Here is a 24,258-nt window from a genome sequence, read left to right as displayed (position 1 = left end):
TCATCTTTCTTTCTTCCAGCTGTATGATATTCATTGAGGTTGCAGGCAAGGTGGTAAGGCACCAGCTGTGTGTGCCGCACTTCACAGATTGACTACCTAAGGGTCCAGGCCTGGAGGAAGGGCTGGATCCTACTGAGAATCTGGACATTGCCCAACTAATTTCCACAGAGATCCTTCCAATTTCTACACTCCTGAGGAACTTACGGAAGAACACACGTCTTCCTTTATCGCTGCCATTCCAGGTGACTCCAGGTGACACCCTGCACGTTGTAGTGGTCACCCCAACTCTCCAACTTGGAGCCTCACTCTCCCATCTACTCCCGGTGGGGGACTGATCCCAGGCCAGGTACCTTCTGCTCCTCCAGCATTCTGTTTGCTGTCTGCCTTAGCCAGGTCAACCATCACACTAGTCACACCTCTGTGCCTGGGCCCATCCTTTCTTCTCTCTGCCCTGCACTCCTACCTTCTCAATCTGGAAAATTCTGACTCCTCCTCTAAGACTCAGCTTTCCTGCCCCACCGTGGCAAGGCTGGCTATTCCTTCCCTCCCTCCTGCGGCTGGGTGTCTGCCCTTGCTGGCCAGGAGAGCCACGGGAGTGCGAGTGTATCACTTGGTTGTGGAACTGTTTACATGGCTTTGGGCTGTCCTCGATTGCCTTACCAGGCCACAAGCAGAAAGCTGGATGGGAAGTGGGGCTGCCGGGATTAGAACTGGCACCCATATGGGATCCTGGTGCATGCAAGGCGAGGACTGTAGCCGCGAGCCTACCACACTGGGCCCCCTTCTTTCCTTTTTAAAGGATTTGTTTTTTTGAAAGGCAGAAAGAGAAAGAGAGAGAGAGAGAGAGAGAGAGAGAGAGAGAGAGAGAAAGCTTTCTGTCTGTTGGTGCACTACCTGAATGGATACCGCAGCCAGAGCTGTAGCAGGTCCAAGCTGGAGCCTCCAACACTTGTTATGTCTTCCACATGGGTATTAGGGGACAAAGCACTCCCATCAACTTCTACTGTTTTCCCAGGTACACTAGCAGGGAGATGGATCAGAAATAGAGCATCACATTATGCTGGTTTTCCAGGTAGTGGCTGAACCTTCTGAACTACAGTGCTGGTACTATGGCAAACAGCTACTTCATGGCTATTGTTGAGTTTTCCGTCATTTGGAAAATGCACTTTTTTTCTACCAGGTTTAAAGTTCTAACTAAAGGGCAGTGTTTTCAGCATTCTGCAAGCTGGTATCCCAAATGGGTGTGCTGGTTTGAATCCTGGCTGCTCTACTTCTGATCCAATTCTGTAATGCACCTGGGGAAGCAGCAGCAGATGGTGCAAGTGCTTAAGCCCCTGCACTCACGGGAGAAGCAGCGGGAGCTCCTGGCTCCTGCCTGGCCCAGTCCTGGCCATTGGAGCCATTTGGGGAGTGCATCAGCAGTAGAAGATCTCTCTCTCTCTGCCTCCCTGTAACTCTTTCAAACAAATACTCTTTTAAAAAGAAAAAGCCTTTACTGTCCATCTTTTGACACTTTTTCCACTGGTGTAGCAAATGTGTGGAGATGTAAACACACACCTTTTCTATATACTCATCCAAGCACATCCTACTTTAGGAAGTGGAACACCCCAACAGCCAGGGGGCTCTCCGTGTTAGCCTTCCTTCATGTCCATCATTCTTTCCCTCCTATTTGATGTAACAATGCTTGGTGTGTCCATTCTTTAAAGCAATTTGAAAAGAAAAACTTATTTGAAAGACTGGGTTAAAGAATGTTTTGAATCAAGAGGTTCATTTTGTGAATTTCACCTCATCAAACTGTAACGAAGTAGCCCTTCGTATAGCTCAGCTGCAGTGTGAAGGAGGAACAAGCCTAAGTTTGCTGGGAGAGGGGGGAGAAGCTGAAAGGAGGAGGAATGGCCTGGGGGTGGGCCAGTGAGGCTTCCCTTGGCCTCCAGTAAACAGATAGATGCCTCTGTGAACACAGCTTCTCCTTCCCGCTTGCAACTCCAGCAGGTGGGGATCCCCTTGCAGACTAGGGAATGGAGTTTAGATGACTTGTCCAAGTCACAGATAACAAAGTGCCAAAGTCTAAACCCAAAGCCAGTCAGGCTCCAAATCTCTAAATCCCAGGCTTTGTACTCAGAGGTCTCTGTTTTTTTTTTTTTTTTTAAACACCATTCAATCCTGTAAGGCAGGTAGGTGTTAGTTACATCTAGTTATCCCAAAAACAAAACAAACAATTGCCCTGGAGGCTGCTCCACATCAGGAGCCTTCTGATGTTTGGAGACATCAGCCCACAGCGTCTGGTCACTAAGATCTGGGTAGGGACATTGCGACGCGGATTTTCTGAATTTCTTCGTTTTCTGGCTCTCACCCCTCGGAGGGAGAAATTCTTATGGCTGATTCCAGTGCCCAGGACAACGTTTCTACTTGTCATTCGATACCCCTAGGTCACTTCCAAAAAGCTCATCACGGGACCTGCTCAGTAAAAGACCATTTTTGATGCAAAAAGGTAGGAACGGGTTGCGTACGGGCACCTTTCAGCGATTACCCCGCACATAAAAAGCTTTCCCTCTGCCTGGGGCCGACTGGAGATGATCAAGAGTTTTCGATCACCTGCCCCAGAGTTAACAGGTGAAACAAATGCGGCCTCCAAGTCTTTGGGGCTTTTCTCATTTAGTGGTAGCTTCGGGACTCGATTGCTCTAGTGTGTGGTTCGGACTGGACGCGCCCAAGTTGGAAACTGTTCTGTGTCCTCCGGCACCGCCAGGTATCTCCCGAGCCACAGAAGACGGAGGAAGCCGCCCCTCCGACCCCCAGCTCCTCGATCACACCGCCTCAAGACAGCCTCGGCTCCGAAATGGCGGCCACTGGCCCGGGAGAGGCCACGCCTCGGGAGGCGGGGCCGCAGCTCAGACCTGAGCGATAGATCCCTGAGCCGAACTTGAAATCCACGGTCCTCCGGGAGGGCCGGCGCACAAGTGGGGAGCCGCAGGTCGGGAGGAGGAGCACCGAGCGGAGGGCTCGCTCGCCCGGGCCGCCCGAGAGTCTCTTCATCGCGGGCTCTGGAGCCGCCATCTTAGATGGCGGGAGTAAGAGGAGAGCGAACGTGAGGCGGGAACGCTTTCTGTGCTGCTCTCCTGGGGTCCCGAGAAGGGACAGCTGGCCGGGCTTTAGGGCGTGTGCCCTGAGGCGCGGAGCCCGAGTGCGAGGATGCGAGGGCTTCCCGGGGCCCCGTCCCCTGGCTTGGGGACGCGCCGAATGTGACTGCCTCCCGTTCCTTCACCCGCCGCAGGGAGGAGGAGCGGACGAGAAGCCGCAGCCGGACGACGGGACGGACGCGGGGGCGGCTCGGCTCCCTCAGGTAGGCTGCGGGGCCGGGACGCCGGGGCAGGGGTCGGCTCGGCTTCCCAGCCGACCCGGTCCGGGCGGCGCTGGACGCTCGGAACGGCCCCGGGGCTGGCGAGCGGAGGCCGGGCAGGCCGCTGTCACCCCGGGTGGCGCTCGCCGGGCCCCGTGCCCGGTGTCATCGCCGGCGAGCCCGGTTCCCACGTCCCCATTGCAGATTTCCTTGTGTTTCTCGGAAACATGCCAGCGCCAGCCTTCTGCCCAGTGCGCATTCCTCATTTTTTGGCACTGGGAGAAAAATCTGCCCAGAGCTGCCCGCTGTGTGTGTGTGTGTGTGTGTGTGTGTGTGTGTGTGTGTGTGTGTGTGTGGTCAGTCAGACCGGCTAATTCCTTTTCTTTGGTCGCGCGGACTGCGGGGTGGGGGCGGGACGGGCTTGCTCCATCTTCCAGGGCCCCGTCAGTCAAGTGACACCCTTTTAGGTTGGGCGAAGTGGAATCGGGGAAGAACCGAGCAGATGGGTCGGTGCCCCGCCACAAGGATACAGGGGCTTCGCCTGGGGTTTCAGGTGTCTGTGGGTGACTAATGAGAGGTTTGGGATGCTTATCCCGAGCCTTGGCCTCGGGGCGCTTGGCAGGCGAGGGTTGTCTTTGGTGGGAAAGTGAGGGGCAGCCGGGTCGGTGCATCGCCAGTGCCTTGTCGGAGCCCAGACCCAAGTTGGGCCGTCTCGAGAGACCCCGGGAGGTTTGTGTTCATTCACTGTTCTCTGCGGGGCCCCGGGTGTGCCGCTGGGCTCCGTCCTCTGCTGGAAAGAATGTAAGGGTCTCCTTGAGATGGGACCCGAGTCCTAGGGATCTCTTGACGGGAGTGGACAGTGCGTCCAGCCAGCGAGTGCTTCTGGCCGGAGCAGAGAGGGTGCCCAGGCGTGACGACAGTGCGGTGCCTTGAGGACTGGCTGGTGAGGGTGCTGGGAATTCAGAGCAGCTCGCTTTGCTTGGGGCATTTGAAGAAGCTGGTGCGCTGGCGGGGGACTGGTGCGTTTTGAAGGGCTTTGGTGAGGGGGCGGTGAGGCCTTCGGTTGGGTGACAGTCAAGGCCTGGAGGCCTACGGGATTTGGGATGAGTTTGGGGAACAGTTGACAGTCCGGACTGCGTGGTGGAAATAATTAAAGAAAAGATGCAAGATTGTGCGAAGGGACTTTGTCTTGTCGTTGTGGAGAGGGGTGCATTACAGTTGGTTTAATTTGCACTGTATCAAATACTTGGCTGATTGTTCTTGCTGATTACTCTTCTATCACCCTCCCCCCCATGAAGTTGAAGCTGATAGTAATTGAAAAGATTGGCTTTGTTAAACCCTTTAAAAAGCGTTTTTGATTAGCGTTTGATATCAGGTGTTCTGCATTTATACAGTGGTGAATAAACTGAGTTGATCTTCCTAAGAGCTTCCTGCAAAAGACTGTCCTAAAGTTATACTTACAAAATGTTGACTTCATAACTTTGGTACCTTCTAGTCATTCCAAATTTTTTTTATTATTATTTTATTTATTTATTAAGTCAGATATACAGAGAGGAGGAGAGACAGAGAGGAAGATCTTACATCCCATGATTCACTCCCCAAGTAAGTGCAACGGCTGATGCTATGCCGATCTGAAGCCGGGAGCCAGGAACTTCTTCCAGGTCTCCCACATGGGTGCTGGGTCCCGAAGCTTAGGGCCACCCCCGACTGCTTTCCCAGGCGACAAGCAGGGAGCTGGATGGGAAGTAGAGCTGCTGGGATTAGAACCGGCATCCATATGGGATCCCAGGGGCGTATTCAAGGTGAGGACTTTAGCTGCTAGGCCATGCCGCCGGAGCCCCATTCTAAATTTTAAATGTTGTCCCTATATACATCATGTTTCTTAGATAGAAATTGTCAGATTAAAAGAAGCATCTGAGGGTCCAGTGGGATAGTCTAGAGGCTAAATCCTTGCCATGCATGTGCCATGGTCCCATTTGGGCGACAGTTCTAATCCCGGCAGCCCCACTTCCCATCCAGCTCCTTGCTTGTGGCCTGGGAAAGCAGTAGAAGATGGCCCTAAGCCTCGGGACCCTGCACCTGTGTGGGAGACCTGGAAGAGGCTCCTGGCTCCTGGCTTCGGATTGTCGTAGCTCTTACCGTTGCGGCCACTTAGGGAGTAAACCAGCAGATGGAAGATCTTCCTCTCTGTAGATCTGCCTCCCCCTTCCCCAAATAATGCTAATAATAGTAAATCTAAAAAATCCCCAGCTGAATAGGTCTAGAAAGTAATTAATTGTTTTAGTTTGGCTGATGTATCTTTTTTTTTTAAAGATTTATTTTGTTTTTATTGGAAAGTCAGATATACAGAGAGGAGAGACAGGAAGATCTTCCGTCCTTTGTCCTTCGATTCACTCCTCTAATGGCCACAGTGGCTGGAGCTGAGTCAATCCAAAACCAGGAGCCTGGAGCTTCTTCCAGGTCTTCCACAAGGGATGTAGGGTCCCAAGGCTTTGGGCTGCTCGGCCACCCCACCAAGCCCTGGTTGATGCATTTTATCTTAGGTAGCAAACTACTTCTAGGTTGATTTTCCCAGATTGCAATTTTGTTGTCCCTTAGTACTGAGAACCTAGGTTTCCTAAAATAGCTGCATTGTTTGGAATAATCCTTCTGTTAGAGACGTTATTAACTGACTTTAGATAGGTGCTCCTAGGTCTAGGGTTGTGTAGATTATATACCAGTGAAGGGCTGAGATTCTCTTGGCTTGTGCTCACTCTTTATCCCTTCAAGGGAGAGGCTGTTGAAAATGTAACAGAAACACTTGACCAATTGGATGCTGGGTAGCTGGAAAGTAAACCTGCTACTGTTTCTGTTCTATAAACTTACCTTTTAGCTATGTCATGCTTGTGATTGTAGTTGTAGTGGAATTGTTTAGTTTTGTTTAGTTTTGTGCAGTCTTATCAGTAGTTGAAGAAAGTGTGTGCCTCAAACAAGGCAGGGCCCAAGTAAATTGAATATATTTTGTGGTGTTTAACAGAAGCAAATTAAACTGGTCATTTATGGCAGCAAGTATCTAAAAGATGATATAAAGAATAGTTAAGGGCCTGGCAAGGTAGCGCTTAAGGTCCTTGCCTTGATTGCACCGGAATCCCATATGGGCGCCAGTTCTAATCCCAGCAGCTCCACTTCCCATCCAGCTCCCTGCTTGTGGCCTGGGAAAGCAGAGGAGGACGGCCCAAAGCCTTGGGACCCAGCACCCATGTGGGAGACCTGGAAGAAGTTCCTGGATCCCAGCTTTAGATCGGCACAGCACTGGCACAGCAGTGGCCGTTGCGACCATTTGGGTAATGAATTAATGGACAGAAGATCTTCCTCTCTGTCTCTCCTCCTCTCTGTACATCTGCCTTTCCAATAAAAATAAATAAAAATCTTAAAATAGTTAAATAACATAGCACCTCTGGAATTAGTTGCTTTGAGTTAGAATATATCCCTTTTTGTGTTTCAAGGATTAAATAACAACTATATTTCTTAAGTTAAATTTGGCTTATTCAGAATTATTAGATTATGAAGTGGAAAATAAAATTAGTAACTTCAAATTCGTATTTCAAGTAGTTTATGAGTAGCAAGTGTATGATTATGTTACTTTTAAGTTTCAGATAAAACTTCATTAGCTTCCTGCCCCCAAATAGAAAATATTACAAATGGAGTACTTCTGTTTGCGTGTTAGGAGAATAGGCTGTGCGTGGTATTCCTGATGTTGAGAACTTGGTAAGCGAAGAGCGTGCCTGAATATTGACTTGGCAGAGGAGAATTTTTAAGACTGTTTTTGAAAGATGGTGGACTACCATGACAGTGAGGGGGTTAATGGAACCACAAATCCAGCTTTCACTTGAAAAGTTTTTTTTTTTTTTTTTAAAGTTGTGTAGACCGTACGTGTTATTCTTCAAAAATAAATTACTTTGGGCCCGGCGCGGTGGCACAAGTGGTTAAGGTCCTCACCTTGCACGCCCGGGATCCCATATGGGCGCCGGTTCTAATCCCGGCAGCCCCGCTTCCCTTCCAGCTCCCTGCCTGTGGCCTGGGAAAGCAGTCGAGGACGGCCCAAAGCTTTGGGACCCTGCACCCACGTGGGAGACCCAGAAGAGGCTCCTGGCTTCGGATCGGCATAGTATCGGCCCGTTGCGCTCACTTGGGGAGTGAATCATCGGACGGAAGATCTTCCTCTCTGTCTCTCCTCTCTGTATATCTGCCTTTGAAAAAATAATAAAAATAAATCTAAAAAAAAAAATAAATAAATTACTTGGGGGGAGGGGATGGCTTATCTTGAGTAAATTGGAAAATCAGAGAGCACTAGATTAATTGCTTAGGCTTTACGTTTTATGTTTTAGAGTGTGTGGATGAGTCCCCTGCTTGCTCTTCTGACTGGGTTCAAAGTGTAAAGCTAGGTATTTGGGTCCCAATTCAGTCAGTGCTTCTGATGTAGAGTTAAACTGTCTTACCCATCTGTAATCATGAGAGCCGTGGCTGAGGATTCTATCCTTGCCTTAGTTGTGAGTAAAAAGTAAGCTTCATTACATATTAAAGATTTCATCTAATTTCACAATATTTGAATCATTCTGTTACTCCTTTTTTTTCCCAGAATTGTGCAGCTGTCGATGATTTTAGTAGTTAACTTCAGATCTGTTTGCCTTTCTTCTAAAATTACTTCTAGAATCTTAGTTTAACCAAGGAAAATGTCAAGTGCGTGTTGTTTCTTTGTTATTGGTTTTGGCTCAGGGTGTTGAAGTTCTTGGGCAAATTACAAAGTGTGTTAATTGGCATCACATTCCAATCAGTATACATAGTATTTTTTTAGGTACACTTGGTGGGTAGTTTTAAGACCAGATTCTAAGAGACTTTACGGGGTGGGAATTAGCAATTCTGAAAGTAGTGTAGAGTTTAAACCTCTTTTGTGATGTAAAGGTTGTTTACATTTCCAGTTAATGATTGGGAGGTTTGAGTGCACTCAGTATGTCTGTCTGCTTCTGAGTGTACCCTGGCGCGGCCAGTGTCATCTTCCTGCCCCTTCTGCCTTTCTGATTTGATTCACTAGCATTCAGCAGTGAGAGGTAAATACCAGTGTTGCAGTCAGATGGCTTCCTCCAGTTTGCTGTGGAAATAAAAGCGGTCTTCAAAGCAACAAGATCGCAGGCATTGTATTTGGATAGAACGTTTACCTTTCTTCATCCCTGTAGGTTTCAGTGAAAGAATCAGGCTAGTTAATGGTTACTGTGTCTTTGTAAATGTATTTTCATCCTCACTGTAGGTATTTTGAGGCGTTCTTTTGCCTTCAGGCAGATTTTAACATTGATGGCTGGGCTGTAGCAGCATTGGGTTCAGCTGTCCCCCATCTCTGGCTGCTCTGCTTCCTCCAGTTCCCTGCCTATGAAGAAGTGCTTGGACCCCGGTCATAAGTGCCAATTGCTGGCTCCTGGCCTGTTCCATTCCAGTTGTTTTGGCCTTTTAGAGATTGAACCAGTGAATGCGACAAGTTTAGCTTGTCAGTTATTTCTCTGTGTAACTGTCTTTCAAATAAATTAAATCCATGCTTCATCTAGTTTGGGGATAGACAAAATCTTGAGTTTTTGTTTTTCCGTGGAAGAACACAGCTTTTGCCCCCTGTGGCTGATCTAGAATAAGCATTTCCCTGAGTCAAAACAGATTAGAAAGGAATTCTCACTTGCATTTAAGAAAATCTATTCACAAGGCCCTGCACAGTGGCCTAGTAGCTAAAGTCTTTGCCTTGTACGCGCTGGGATCCCATATGGGCCCCCCACTTCCATCCAGCTCCTTGCTTGTGGCCTGGGAAAGCAGTCGAGGACGGCCCAAAGCCTTGGGATCCTGTACCCACATGGGAGACCTGGAGGAAGTTCCTGGCTTCTGGCTTCAGATCAGCGCAGCTTTGGCCGTTGCAGTCACTTGGGGAGTGAATCATCGGACGGAAGATCTTCCTGTCTCTCCTCTCTGTGTATCTGACTTTCCAATAAAAATAAATAAATCTTAAAAAAAATTATTCACAGTAGAAAAAACTAGGAACAATTCAGATGAACAATAAATAGTAAAGTGAATGTGTCAACTGTGGTTTGGCTCCTTGCTTCTCAAGGATATCTATGAAACATTTATTACGTGCGCTGTGATTTGAATATGATCTGACCCTCAAACTCTTGTAGGTGTCTACCCCAAAGTCATAAATTAATGGTGTCAAGAGGCTAAATTCTTTCCTTTTTTTAAAAAAGATTTATTTATTTTTATTACAAAGTCAAACATACAGAGAGGAGGAGAGACAGTGAAAAAGATCTTCTGTCATTGATTCACTCCCCAAGTGACCACAACGGCTGGTGCTGCGCCGATTAGGAGCCAGAGCCAGAAACTCCATCCAGGTCTCCCACATGGGTGCAGGATCCCAAAGCACTGGGCCATCCTTGACTGCTCGTCCAGGCCACAAGCGGGGAGCTGGATGGGAAGTGGAGCTGCCAGGATTAGAACTGATGCCCATGTGGGATCCTGGGGCGGTCAAGGTGAAGACTTAAGCCGCTAGGCCACCCGCTGGGTCCAAGAGGTTGAATTCTTAAGATACTGGTTCTGGTGTTTAGCAGGTGGGGCCTTGTGGGAGGTCCTCAGGTCGGTTGGGGTCATGCCTTTGGAAGGTGGTTCTTGCCAGAGGATTATTATTGAAGTCTGAGCTCTGGCCTAGCTATTCTGTGTACACCCTGGCTTGCTCTGCGACCCTTCCTCCATCCACACTGCATCATCAAAGGCAGGAGCAATGGGCCTCCTGATCTGGACTTGTACTTTTGAAACTGGGCTAAGTAAATATTTTTTTTATAAAACTGATTGTCTCAGATACTTTATTGAGGTAATAAAAAGCTGATTAATACAACATGAAAAATGCTGAATGCAAAATTATGTTTCTGAAATTTTTTATTGGAAAGTCAGATTTACAGAGAGGAGAGGTGAAGCTGTTCCATTTGCTGCTTCACTTCCCAGATGGCAGCAACACCTGGAGACGAATTAATAAGAAGCCACAAGCCTCTTGTGGTCTCCCATGTGGCTGCTAACCAGCACCCATATGGGATCCTGGTGCTTGCAGATGATGGATTAGCCTGTTGAGCCACTGAACCAACCCCATGTTTCTGAAATTATTAAAATCACATTGATCTTAAATCAATGGGATATTAGTAGTATCAATAATAAAAAGAAATGCTGTAGTGATAAAAGCCACAACATGGGTGAACCTTGAAAACATATGTTAAGTGAAAGAACAAGGCAGAAAAATCTACTGATAATTGCATTAGTGTGAGAACTCCTTAGCAGACAAACCCATAGAAACACAGAATCGATTGGGGGCCAGGGGAGGTGGAGAATGGGCTGTGGTTGTGATAGGAGTTCCTTTGAGGCGATAAAAATGTTCTAAAGTTGATGTTGGAATCAGATGCAGCAACTAAATGTAATTAAAAACTATTGGGCCTGGCAAAGTGGCTCAGTAGGCTAACCAGCATCCTGTGTGGGTGGCGGTTCGTGTCCTGGCTGCTCTACTTCCCATTCATCTGCCTGCTTATGTCCTGGGAAAACGTTGAGAATGGCCCAGCGCCTTGGGCCCCTGCACCCACGTGAGGCCCAGAAGATCCTGGCTTCAGATTGGTTCGGCTCCTTTAGGCCTATGGGGAGGGAACCAGCGGATAGAACTTCCCTCTCTCCTTCTCTGTAAATCTGCCTTTCCAGTGAAAACAAATGAATCTTAAAAAGAAAAAAGCTATTGAAAAACAATTTTTTTAAAAGATTCATTTTATTTTTACTACAAAGTCAGATATACAGAGAGGAGGAGAGACAGAGAGGAAGATGTTCTGTCCGATGATTCACTCCCCAAGTGACCACAACGGCCGGTACTGCGCAGCCGATCAAAAGCCAGAAGCCAGGAATTTCTTCCAGGTCTCCCAGGCGGGTGCAGGGTCCCAAGGGTTTGGGCCGTCCTCCACTGCTTTCCCAGGTCACAAGCAGGAAGCTGGATGGGAAGTGGAGCTGCCGGGATTAGAACTGGTGCCCATATGGGATCCCAGCGCGTTCAAGGCGAGGACTTTAGCCGCTAGGCCACCGCACTGGGCCCTCTAAGAGCCATTTCAAAAAGCCTTCTTTTGAAACATAACTCCCTGACCTTTTTTCCTTCTCATTCACTAATGATGTTTCTCTTCTTGAGCTCCTCTTCAAGAACGCTTTGCATCTGGTGAGTTTATTATTCCATTAGATTATACTCAGATGAGATTGGGCGCGTTCAGGGTGGTATGGCTGTAGGAAATTTCATTAGATTATACTCAAATGGATGCTTCCTGTGTAATGATTAATTTCTTTTTCTACAAACATAAAAAGAAAAACCCTGTTGCTTGAGGCTGAGTCTGTGTGTGTGTGTGTGTGGCTGTTATTTAGTGTTTTTTTTTTTTTCCTTATTTGGGGGAGGGAGTGAGGCATAGAGAATGTTTTTTGAAATTAAAAATGTTTATTGAAAAGGCATATCTGTAGGGAGGAGAGATAGAAAGATCTTACATCTGCTGGTTCACTTCCCAAATGGTCACAGTGGCCGGAGCTGAGCTGATACGGAGCCAGGAGCTTCTTCTGGGTCTCCCATGCAGGTGCAGGGACCCAAATCCTTGGACCATCCTCTGCTGCTTTCCCAGGTCACAAGCAGGGAGCTGGTTGGGAAGCGGAGCAGTCAGGATGCGAACTAGCGCCATAGAGAAAAGGAGAGATATCTTGTCCCATGCATGCTCCCCAGAAGACTTGCAGCTGTGCTAGGGAGAAGCCAGGCACTTCCCAGATGGCTGTAACAGCTGGAGTTAGGCTGGTCTGTAGCCAGAAGCTTCTTCTGGGACTCTTAAGTAGGTACTGGGGCCCAAAGACTTGGGCTGTCTTCCAGTACTTTAGTGGGCAGTCAACAGGGACCTGTAATGGAGCAGCGGAGGCTTGAACTGGTGCCCATATGGGATGCCAGTGTTGCATGTGGTGGTTTTACATGCTATGATACAGGGAAGCCCCAATTTCATCTGGTGTGTTTGCAAAGCTTATCCATGCGATGACACGTATGGATCTTTGATTTCCTCTTATGGCTGAACAATATTTTGTGCTATGAATAGATTCACATTTTGCTTGTTGATGGATGTTTGAATGGCTTTCACATTGTGGCTGTTGTGAACAATGCTGCTGTGTGTATCGGTGGACAGATAGGAGTCCCTGTTCTCAGTTCTTTTGGGCGTGTAAGTGAGGGTGGAGTTGCTGGTGACAGGGCAGTTAGGGCTTTGTGAGGCCCTGCCAAACTGTTTTGCTTTGCCATCAGTGAAGAATAGAGGGCCAGTTTCTTTACAACTACACCAGTACTTGTCATTTTTCTTTAATACACACGTACATACACACGCGCGCACGCGTGCACACACACGTCTAATTAGTGTGGAGTAGCCCTAGGTGTTTTTGTTTGTTTGTTTGTTTTATTGTTCATTACATCTATAAGTAGACCAAATCCTTCTAAGTTGACTGACTGTAGATCTGGTGGATTTTTTTCTCCCTTATAAATGTGTATATATATATATATAATGTTCTTTAAAAAGATAAACTAGTTACACAATTAATGACTCATTTGTGTTGCAGTGAACAAAATTTTTGTAAGCCTTGGTACATATAGTTAGCATTTTTTGTGCTCTCATGCTGTATAAATTATGTTCAGGAGTGGGCATTGTGGCACAGTGGGTTAAGTTGCCTCTTGGTATACCTGTATTCCCAGTCGGAGGGCTGGGACTCTAGCTTGTGTGGATTTTAGCTGGTTGGGTCCCAGCTGCTCTGCTTCCCATCCAGCTTCCTGCTAATGCACTTGAGAGAAAGTTTATAAAATTATGACCCAAAGACTTGGGTTCCTTACCTGCCAACTAGAATTCTGGGTTCTTGGCTTTGGTTCAGCCTAGCCTTGGCTGCAAGCATTTGTGGGTTGAGCTAATGGATGGACTCTAATTCAATCTTATCATCTCTGTCCCTCTTTGCTTCAAATAAAGTCTTTAAAAAATATTCAAGCAGTGACAGAATTTTAATATGGCTGGTAAGTAAAGTGAAATTGGGATACTAAAACATGTATAGTAAAATGCACTTTTATGAAGAAAAGTATTAATGAAAGTGTAGGTATTGGGCCCGGTGCAGTAGCCTAGCAGCTAATGTCCTTGCCTTGAATGCGCCAGGATCCCATATGGTTGCCGGTTCCAATCCCAGCAGCCCTGCTTCCCATCCAGCTCCCTGCTTGTGGCCTGGGAAAGCAGTCAGGGACGGGCCAACGCTCTGGGACCCTGCACCTGTGTGGGAGACCCAGAAGAGGCTCCGGGCGCATGGCTTGGGATTGACTCAGCTCTTGCTGTTGGGGCCACTTGGGGAGTGAGTCAGCGGTCAGAAGATCCTCTCTTCTCCTCTCTGTGCGTCTTACTTTCCAATAAAAATAAATAAATTTTTAAAAAGAAATAAACAAAAATCCCCAACAAAACCAAGCCCTGTTGTGGTTGTGGGTGTCCTCTCTGGAGTAGATGCTAGGGTACGCCCACCACCTGTGCATAATTCTGAAAGTTCTTAGAGCAAAATGCCCTTGCTGAGTACACTGCTGAAGGTTGGCTTTCTGGTTGAAAGCACTGACACCGGAAGTAGGAAGTGTAGAAGAGCTGGCTGAGTCAGGTGGTTACTCGAAGTTGCTTTGGCAAGACAGAAGCATGTATGTCCTGTGTTGAGGACAAAGCCTCACGCCCCGCGGAGACTCCAGGTGGACTGTGTCGGTCAGCGGGCTCTGAAGAGATTTCATCGTGCTTGGCGAGACTGGCAGCAATTCAGAACTGTTGAACTATCAAAACCACCTGAGCAAGACCCTCGGAGCATGCCCCACATCCGGGACCTGGCGTGGGTGGGAGGCTGGGTGGGCCTTCTTCATTTATCACCCCTTTATCTCAGATACAGGAAAAAAAATGTATAAATAATGGTCTTATCCACTTTCCTGTAACCCTTGAACCTTTGTGCTCTAATTAACTATGTAAAGATAGTTAAAAATAAAGAAAAAAAAATAAAGGAAAAACCCCTCTAGTGCCCAGATGGTGATGCCAGCTGTAAAGTGACGAGATACATTATTTTCTTTTTTAAATTTTGAGGATTTATTTATTTGAAAGACAGAGTTATGGAAGTTCAGGGGAATCTTCCATCTGTTATTTGAATTTCTAAGTGGCCACAATTTCCAGGGCTGGATTAGGCTGAAGCCAGGAGCCAGGAGCTTCAGCCAGGGGCCCATTTATTTGGGTCATTTGCTGCTTCTCCAGACACATTCCCAGGGTTTGGCACTTGAGCTGCTGCCTGAATGGAATGTTGATATTGCAGGTGGTGACTTTATGTGCCGTGCCGCAGTACCAGGTTCTGAATTTATGTCGTTTACATCTTGTTTTTATTCTTGAGGAATTCTAATGATTTTATTTTGGCCATTTATTGGATATGTGCCTCGTCTGTAGAACAGTATTAATGGATCAGGTCAGGTTTTCCAGGTGACTAATTTAGCAGGAGGGACGGTGTTTTGGTTTCCCCTCCCTTAGTGTGTAGCCATAGCTGTTTAATCTCATTACCTGGCTGTCAGCATAATTGTCCAGTTTCATTTTTGTGTTGTTTAGATATTTTATTTATTTATATATATATATATTTTTTTAAAGATTTATTTTTATTATTTTTTTATTGGAAAGGTGGATATACAGAGAGAGGAGAGACAGAGAGGAAGATCTTCCGTCCGATGATTCACTCCCCAAGTGAGCGCAACGGGCCGATGCTATGCCAATCCGAAGCCAGGAGCCTCTTCCAGGTCTCCCATGCGGGTGCAGGGTCCCAAAGCTTTGGGCCGTCCTCGACTGCTTTCCCAGGCCACAGGCAGGGAGCTGGAAGGGAAGCGGGGCTGCCCGGATAGAACCGGCGCCCATATGGGATCCCGGGCGTTCAAGGCGAGGACCTTTAACCACTTGCGCCACCGCGCCGGGCCCTGTTTAGATATTTTAAAGGAATCTGTTTTAGAATTGATGATTGCATAGTGAAGAGACTCTCATTTAAAAATTAAAAAAAATTGGACGTTAAAAGAGTTTTTAACTGAGTGATTTAAAATGAGAAGCTTGGGGTCTGGTATGGTAGCCTAGTGGCTAAAGTCCTTCCCTTGCATACAGCTGGGCTCCCATATGGGCACTGGTTCATGTCCTAGCTGCTCCACTTCCCATCCAGCTCCCTGCTTGTGGCCTGAGAAAGCAGTTGAGGATGGTCTAAGGCTCTGGGACCCTGCACCCGCGAGGGAGACCTGGGGTAGGCTTCTGGGTTGGATCAGCTCAGCTCTGGCCGTTGTAGCCACTTGGGAAGTGAACCAGTGGATGGAAGATCTTTCTGTCATTCTCTGTAAATCGGACTTTCCACTAAAAATAAATCTTTAAAAAAAAATGAAAAGCTTGTGTGTGATGAGAATTAAAAATGTAATTGGTTCTAGACATTTTCCACTTGAGAACCAGTTGCTTTAGCATAATTGCATTTTAAATCAGGCTATATTAAGCTTGTGTTTTAAACTTAATTGTGCCTTGGGCCCGGCGCGGTGGCGCAAGTGGTTAAAGGTCCTCGCCTTGCACGCCCGGGATCCCATATGGGCGCCGGTTCTAATCCCGGCAGCCCCGCTTCCCTTCCAGCTCCCTGCCTGTGGCCCGGGAAAGCAGTCGAGGACGGCCCAAAGCTTTGGGAACCTGCACCCGCGTGGGAGACCTGGAAGAGGCTCCTGGCTTCGGATCGGCATAGTATCGGCCCGTTGCGCTCACTTGGGGAGTGAATCATCGGACGGAAGATCTTCCTCTCTGTCTCTCCTCTCTGTATATCCGCCTTTCCAATAACAAAATAATAAAAATAAATCTTTAAAAAAAAAAGTTAATTGTGCCTTGAGACACTAGAGTCTATTTTCTGAACTTAGGCAGACCCTCATTGCTAAGAGTGACACATGATTAGTTTGCATTTGTGCTGGCTACTTGCTGAAGTTACAAGTTTGTGGTCAGAAATTGAGAAAGAGGAGTGAAGAAACCCAAAATATTGACACACCAAAGCCGGCTTGCAGTGCATCAGAATGTCCTTTTGGACTGTTGGGAAACTAGCACGAGCCTTTCCAAGCAGGTCTTACTCGGCTGCCTTGGGTGAGGTGGGTATAGAGATAGGTCTGTGCTGCAGGAATGTTTATGTGCGAGGGTGATTCTCTTCTAGATTTTTCAGTTGTGTATATAGTTAAATTTAAAAAATAGAAAATCTTTTAATCTTAAAGTAATGTTGAAACTGATTACCTAGTATGTCAGATGGACCAGGACTGAATTGAGTAGTGAAATGAATATGAAGAGGGGAGCAACTCAGAAAAGTTACATCATCAGTATGGTAGATATGGTTAGTTGAGCCCAGTGTGATAGCCTAGTGACTAAATCCTCGCCCTGCAACCACCAGTTTCTCATATGGGTGCCAGATTATGTCCCAGCTGCTCCACTTTCATTCAACTCCCTGCTGGTAGCCTGGCAAAGCATTCAAGGTCGGCCCAAAATCTTGGGACCCTGCATCCATGTTGGAGACCTAGATAAAGCTCCTGGCTCCTGGTTTTGGATTGGCTAAGCTCTAGCCATTGCAACTAGCTTGAGGAGTAAATCAGTGGACGGAAGATCTTTCTGTCTTCTCTCTGTAAATCTGACTTTCTAACTAAATATGTTTACATATTCGAGAGAAATGAATGGACATGTGGACATTGGGGAAGGTCTTTTTAAAAAATGTATATATATATTTATTTTTATTGCTCAGTCAGATATATAGAGAGAGGAGGAGAGACAGACAGGAAAATCCCTCTTCTGTTGATCCACTCCCCAAGTGGCTGCAACAGCCGGAGCTGAGTGGATCTGAAACCAGGAACCAGGAGCATCTTCTGGGTTGCACATGCAGGCTCATGGTGGGACAATTTTTTTTAAATAAAAAATTCATTTTATTTTTGATGATGTTTACCTAGTTGAGGGGATGCTTACCCATATGGAACATCAGTTAGTGTGGGGAGAGTTGAGGAATGAGAAAGTAGATGATACAACGGCTTCCAGTCTCTTTTGTCTTGCTGTATCTGGGGAAAGTTGGGGAGAGAATGGAATTGTATCAGTACATGCGAATGGGGGACCCCACGATCCCCGATGTGGACCTTTTTCCGAGGATACTGCTTAAGTGGTTTCAGTAGCTCTGAGATGATATTGATTTTGTTGCTCCAAAGTTGAGGAAATCCGTACAAGGCCCATTGGCTGACATAATACACCTTGGAGTCTGAATTTGCCTGGAGACTCGCTGTCAGAACTTGAGCAGGAGAGCTGTCTAATTTGTTCTGCCCGCCATGGTACTAGATGTCCTCTGCAGGCCTCATGAACTAGTTGTCCTGTCCCCCATGAGAATCCGGGCATGCCGTCCACTGCACAGGCCTCAGCCACCCTACAGACCCAGTTCTGAAACATACACTCATGGTCAGACCACATAAACTGATTTTCACTGTGGTTGGGAGTTCTGAGTGCAGTGATGCAGTTGAAGGGTTCTCAAAGAAACCTCACCAGAAGTGACCCCAGACCTGATTCCTGTGTGTGCCAGCCAGTGCAGGGTCTGGCTCAGTCAGTCAACATATACTGTTGATTATGGTCACTTGGTCAGTTCTGCCTCCAGCCCCATCTCATATGCAAACCAACGGATGCTGTGGCCCAGCCCATCACTGCCCACCACATACTTGATCCCCCACGCACACCAGTGGGAGCTGTAGCTCAGCTGGAGCAATCTGCTCTCCTCAGTCCCCGCCAGGCCTGCCTCCAGCCCTGTATATGCCAGTATGTGCAGCAGACTGATTCAGACTGTTTTACATCCCATTCAGCTCTTGTATACATCAGTGGGTGTTGGAGCCTAGCTCAACCCAACTGACACCACTATCCAGCCCACATTTATGCCAGTGGATGCCACTGCCTGTCCTGCCAGGCCCGCCCCCAGCCCTCGTTCCCATACTCACCATGGGAGCTGTAGCCCAACAGAGGGGTGTCTACAATTTCCCTACAAGGCTCATTCCCAGCCTGGGATTTTGCGCTTCCCAGGTGGCTCTGCGGTCTAGCCGGACAGAACTTGTCCCCCTAGTCCCAGCACCTGCTGGTTGATGCTGCAGCGAAGTCCTATCAGCCTGCACTTACTCTGATTTTTTCACCAATGGGTACAGCTGCTTACCCCAGACTGGTTCTTCCCCTAAACCAGCTCACACATGCTGTAGGATCCATGGACCCTACAGTCCTGCCCAGCCTGGCCTGCCCCAGTCCCAGCTCTCATACTCACCAGCAGGAACAGTATTCTAGCAGGTGAGCCCCTGTTGATCCCATACTGGGTTTGCCCTGCAAGTCCTGATGCTAATGTGAAGTGCCTGGTGTTTTGGTCCAAACCGACTTGTCCTGTACCCTATCCTGCTTTTTCATATTTGCCAGTGGGTCCTATGAACTGGCTCAGCTTGGCCCACCCCCAGACCTAACCCACATGTATGCTAGCAGGTGCTGTAACCTGGCTCGGTCTGTACTGCTGCCAGCCTTGGTTCTTACAGTCATCTGCAGTTCTTGACAGAGGAGTTCCCTGAGTTCCACTGTCAGGTCACCTGTCAGTGGTAGATCTCATACACTGGTGGGTCCTTGGCCTGGCCTGACTTGGCCCACCTACTGTCCTTGCAGGTACAGCGTTCTTGCCTAACCAGCCTGTATCCATTCTGGTCTCACTGTTGGGTGCTGCAGCCCAGCTCTACCTGGTCCACCTCCAGACCCAGCTCTTGCATGGTTCAGTGGATGTAGAGACCTAAACCAGCCTGTCCCACACCTGCCCTGGCTCTTGTGAGCACCAGTGGGTACTGTAGCCTAACCCAATCTGGCACACCCCAGACCCATTCCACACCTATGCCAGGGTATACTGCAGCCAGGTCCAGCCCAGTTCACTGCTCACTTTCTGGCTCTTGTACTCACCAGTGGGAACCACATCCCAGCAGGGGGCATCCCCATAGCTCCCCAACTAGGCTCGCTCCCAGCCATAGAGCTTGCATTATGCCATTGGTTGCTCTGACCTAGTCTAGTATAACCCATTGCCCATCTTGACCTTTGCTGTTGGATGGTCAGCTTTTCCTGGCCTAGTCCTCCCCCAGTCACAACTTTTCATTGGTAGGTACTGCAGCCTAACCCTGCCAGCCTGCCCCAACCTTTTCTTTCATGCAAACTGGTAGGTGTGATAGCCAAGCCCAGCCCGGCATGACCCACATCCCATCCTGGCTCCTGTGTATGCCAATGTGCTATGGTTTGGTCTGGATTGGTCTGGCCCTGCCTGGTCCAGCTTCCCCAGAGCCAACCCACGCATCAGCTGACAAGTGAAGCAACCCTGCCTGACCTGACCAACATGTATCCCTGACTCACATGCTCACCAGCAGGGGCTGTGACCCACCAGGGAATGTTCCCTAAGTTCCCCTACCAGGCCCACTCCCAGATCTGATGCATGCCATCAGGTGCTAGGCCCTTGACTGTCACAGTCTACTTCCCAGGCTTGACTTCTGTGTGTGTTGGTGGATGTTGTAGCCTGGCCCTGCCCGCGCCCCCTCCAGTTCTTGGGTGCTACAAGCTGGACTAGCCTGGCCTGTTCCCAGCCCCAGTACTCATGATTGTAGGTGAGTTCCATGGTCATGCCTAGTTTAGCCCATCACCACTCCCAGCCTTCAAGCAGACCAGCTGATATGGTATTTCCACAAGGTTGAGCCCACAGTCCCCCACAGAATCTGCTCCCAGACTCAGTTCTTTCACGTGCTGGTTAGTGTCATGGCCCAGCCTGGCATGGTCTACCCCATGGCCTGACATTCACTGAAGGGTTCTGTGGTTAAGTTGTGCCAGGTAAGCCCCCCATCCGTGGCTTTTGTTTTCACCAGTAGGTGGTGCTTGACATCAACAATCCCAGTTCAGGTCTTCCATGTGGGCAGGTGCATTAGTTGGATCCCAAAAGGTCCTCTCATTTGCCTCCGCTGAATCATTCGTTCTCAGCCCCCTTGTTTACCTGCAAGTGGAGTAGTCTGGTCAGTGGAAGTTCCCCAGAAGTCATTCCTCCTTACCTGTCAGGCTCTCCCTCAGCAGTCCCTCCCATATGTCCTCATATCCTTTTTGTTGAGCAATTATCAGCCCCCCATGCCTTTGAGCATGCACATCCCCAAGTCCGGTCCTCAGATGGTGTTGCTATGCTAGCCTGAGGCCCTCCCTACTTGCCCAGGACCCACACACATGTGCTGGTCCCTAGACCCTGTCTGCTGACATTCCTGTGTCTGCCCCTCACGTGTCTCTTTTTTTTTAAATTAATTTATTTTTATTGCAAAGTCAGAGAGGAGGAGAGAGAGAGAGAAGAAGATCTTCTGTCTGATGATTCACTCCCCAAGTGAGCGCAATGGGCTGATGTTGCACCGATCTGAAACCAGGAACCAAGAGCTCTTCCGGGTCTCCCACACGGGTGCAGGATCCCAAGGCTTTGGGCCATCCTCCACTGCTTTTCCAGGCCACAAGGAGGGAGCTGGGTGGGAAGCAGGGCTGCCGGGATTGGAACCGGCACCCATATGGGATCCTGGCATGTTCAAAGCGAAGACTTTAGCTGCTAGACCACCATGGTGTCGGGCCCTGCCCCTCACATCTTAAAAAAAAAAAAAAAAAAAGAAACAGAAAAAGCAACAACGAAAAAAAAACCCTCAAATTTGGCATTAGCCAGGTGCAGAATGCCCACCAGCTATTAGCTGTTTTTCTCCCAGCAGTGTTAACACTGGCCTATGCACAACTTAGGCAGTTGCTTACAGCTGGGGTCGAACAGGTTTTTTTCCTCCTATGTCCATGGGGAGAAAAAGGTAGGGGCCACTTTTTACTGTCAAACTGTCTGCACCTGGGCATAGGGAACAGTCCTTTGATGGTGCCTTCTGTGCAGAAGAGTGTTCCAACTCAAGTTGTTACTTGAGTTGTTGGATTGTTCTAAGATGTCATTGGTTTTGTTGCACCAGGGTTGAGAAAATCTTTCCAAGGTTTGTTGGGTGATCAAGGCCACCTCAGTGTGCATTCACAGGCCCAGGAACATGTTGCAAAGTTTGGCCAGGAGAGTGGTTCAGCCTGTTCTGCTTTCCATTCTCTGATGACTTAGTGGCACAGGATGGTTTAGATGAGCTGGCTGCCTGGGCATGCTCACCACTGCATAGGCATCAGCAATTGAGAAGAACCAATCCTGACACACACATTCCAAGGTCAGATGAAATACACTGATTTTTCCAGTTCCCAAAGTTTGAATCTAGCTATATAGTTGGGGGGCCCCCCAAGAAACCTCAACTGGGATGGCCTCAGGCTTCACTTCTGTGTGCCTCAGCCAGTGCAGTCAGGTTGTCTGTCACCTGCGGCAGCACATACCGGTAGGAGCAGCTACCTGGTTGGTTTTACCCCCAGCCCCATTTCACATGTGAACTGATCAATCCTGTGGTGTAGCCCAGCCCAGCCCAGCCCAGCACAGGCCTGGTCTTCACTCACTGCGGTGGGTGTGGTGGCCTATTCAGGGCGACCCCCCCAGTAACCCTCACCAGGCCTGCCCCGTCCCTATTTTTAGTGTGTTTCTATTAAACTTTTCATTTAGTGAAGGACTTACCTCTTTGTAAAACGTTATGCTGATTTTGGTGTTTCCTTTTTCTTTTTGAGAGAGAGAGAGATAGCAAGAGATGGATCCACTGCCTGCTGGTCTAGTTCCTAAATGCCCACAAACAGTTGGGGCTGAGCCAGGCTGAAGCCAGAGCTGGGGATTCAGTCTGGGTCTTGCAGAGTACACCTCAGCAGGAGGCAGAACAGAGAACGCCAGGACTGCAGGCCAGGTGGCCTTGCAGGAGATGTGAAGGTCCTAAGCGATGCCTTGTCCGTCACGCCAAGCACAGGTGCTCATCTGGCCCATGCTTTTGAGAGTGTTTAAGATGCCTGGGCTTTTATGATGGGCAGTGCTATGAAGGGAGACTACTGGAAAGATTTCTAAGATTTCTAAAAGATTTGCTTTTGGATTTAAAAAAAAATATTTATTTTCATTGGAAAGGCAGATTTACACAGAGGAAGATCTTCCATCTGTTGGTTCACTTCCCAAAAGCTGTAAGGACCAGAGGGAGCTGAGATGTTCAAAGCCAGGAACCAGGAGCCTGGAGTTTTGGGGTGTCTCCCACACAGATTCAGGGTACCAGGAACTTGAGCCACAAGTAGGGGGCTGGATGAGAAGTGAAGCACCAGACCATGAGCCGGCACCCATATGGGATGCAGGTACTTGGAGGTGGAGGATTAGCTAGCTAGTTAAGCCATTGAGCCAGCCCCAGGATTTTTTTTTTCAAAAGATTTATTTAATTTGGGAGGCAGAGTTACATAGAGAGAGAGTATGTAAGCATGTCCATCTGCTGGTTCACTCCCCAGATGGCCACAGTAACCTGGCTGGCCAGGCTGTGCCCAGGATCCTGTGACTGTCCTAGGCTGTGTTCTGCTGCTTTCCCGGATAGATTAACAGGGAGCTGAATCGGAAGCTGTGACTCAAGGCTGGCCCTTGCTCTTGAAATCTTAAAGACTCCTTATACTATTAGGTAACCAAAACTGAGTAGACATAAGTCTTTGGAATAGTCTTCTGATTAGAGTGGCTGTTTGAGGGTGCTGTGGTATAGCTGTTAAACCCATCATCAGTAATGCCAGTATCATATGGGTACCTTTTATGTCTAAGTTGTTCTACTTCAGATTCAGCTGCTGCTAATAGCCTGGGAAAGACAGAAGATAGCCTGTGTGTTTGGGTCTCTCCACCCAAATGGGAAATCTAGATGCAGCCCCTTGTTTGACCTGATCAAGCACTGTTATAGCCATCTGAGGCATATACCAGCACAGGGAAGAGAGCTCTTTTTCTTTGTGTCTCTCTGTACCTCTGACTTTCTAAATATATAAAGATTTTTTTTAAAGAAATGATGATTTTTCTTAAATTATTTTTTTTTATTGTAAAGTCAGATATACAGAGAGGAGGAGAGACAGAGAGAAAGATCCTCCGTCCGTTGATTCACTGCCCAAGTGACCGCAATGGCTGATGCTGCGCTGATCCGAAGCCGGGAACCAGGAACCTCTTCTGGGTCTCCTACGTGGGTGCAGGGTCCCAAGGCTTTGGGCCACCCTTGACTGCTTTCCCAGGCCACAGGCAGGAAGCTGGGTGAGAAGTGGAGGTACCGGGATTAGAACTGACGCCTGTATGGGATCCCGGCACGTTCAAGGCGAGGACTTCAATAGCTATGCTATCTTGCCAGGCTCAGAAATGGTGGTTTGAATCATTAAATAATATGCATATTCTAATCACTGTTTCTCGTAATCCGCTCATTTATTAGTTATAACTAAAATATTTTGGTTAAAGTATACCAAAACTGTATAGTTAACAAAACTGTATAGTATAGTTAACAAAACTGTTTTTTACCTGTAAATTCAAGATATGTACCTTTTTTTTTTTTTAAAGATTTATTTTATTTTTATTACAAAGTCAGATATACAGAGAGGAGGAAAGACAGAGAGGAAGATCTCCCCTCCGATCCAAAGCCAGGATCCAGGAACTTCTTCCAGGTATCCCACACGGGTGCAGGGTCCCAAAGCACTGGGCTGTCCTCAACTGCTTTCCCAGGCCACAAGCAGGGAGCTGGATGGGAAGTGGGGCTGCCGGGATTAGAACTGGCGCCCACATGGGATCCTGGCGCGTTCAAAGGTGAGGACTTTAGCTGCTAGGCCACCACACTGGGCCCAAGATATGTATCTTAAATTTCCTTCTTTTAAAATTTG

General features: G+C 48.0%; 1 protein-coding gene across 2 annotated transcripts in view; it reads left to right on the top strand.

The window, feature by feature from the left end:
* Positions 1 to 3,031: 3,031 nt before the first annotated feature.
* The window catches only part of RAF1 (Raf-1 proto-oncogene, serine/threonine kinase), a 60,180-nt gene continuing 38,953 nt past the window's right edge, over positions 3,032 to 24,258 (top strand). Inside the window, exon 1 of one of the 2 annotated variants that reach the window (XM_040995220.1) lies at positions 3,032 to 3,343. The gene's annotated coding sequence lies outside the window, so the exon portion shown is untranslated. The remainder of the gene's footprint in view (positions 3,344 to 24,258) is intronic. The other variant, XM_040995223.1, reaches the window with a different exon arrangement.

The sequence above is a fragment of the Ochotona curzoniae genome, unplaced genomic scaffold, assembly GCF_017591425.1.
Source record: "Ochotona curzoniae isolate NIBS_2020 unplaced genomic scaffold, NIBS_Ocur_1.0 contig_908, whole genome shotgun sequence".
Classification (NCBI taxonomy): Eukaryota; Metazoa; Chordata; class Mammalia; order Lagomorpha; family Ochotonidae; genus Ochotona; species Ochotona curzoniae.
The sequence above is the reverse complement of the archived record's forward strand: the minus strand, read 5'-3'. Positions and strand labels throughout refer to the sequence as shown.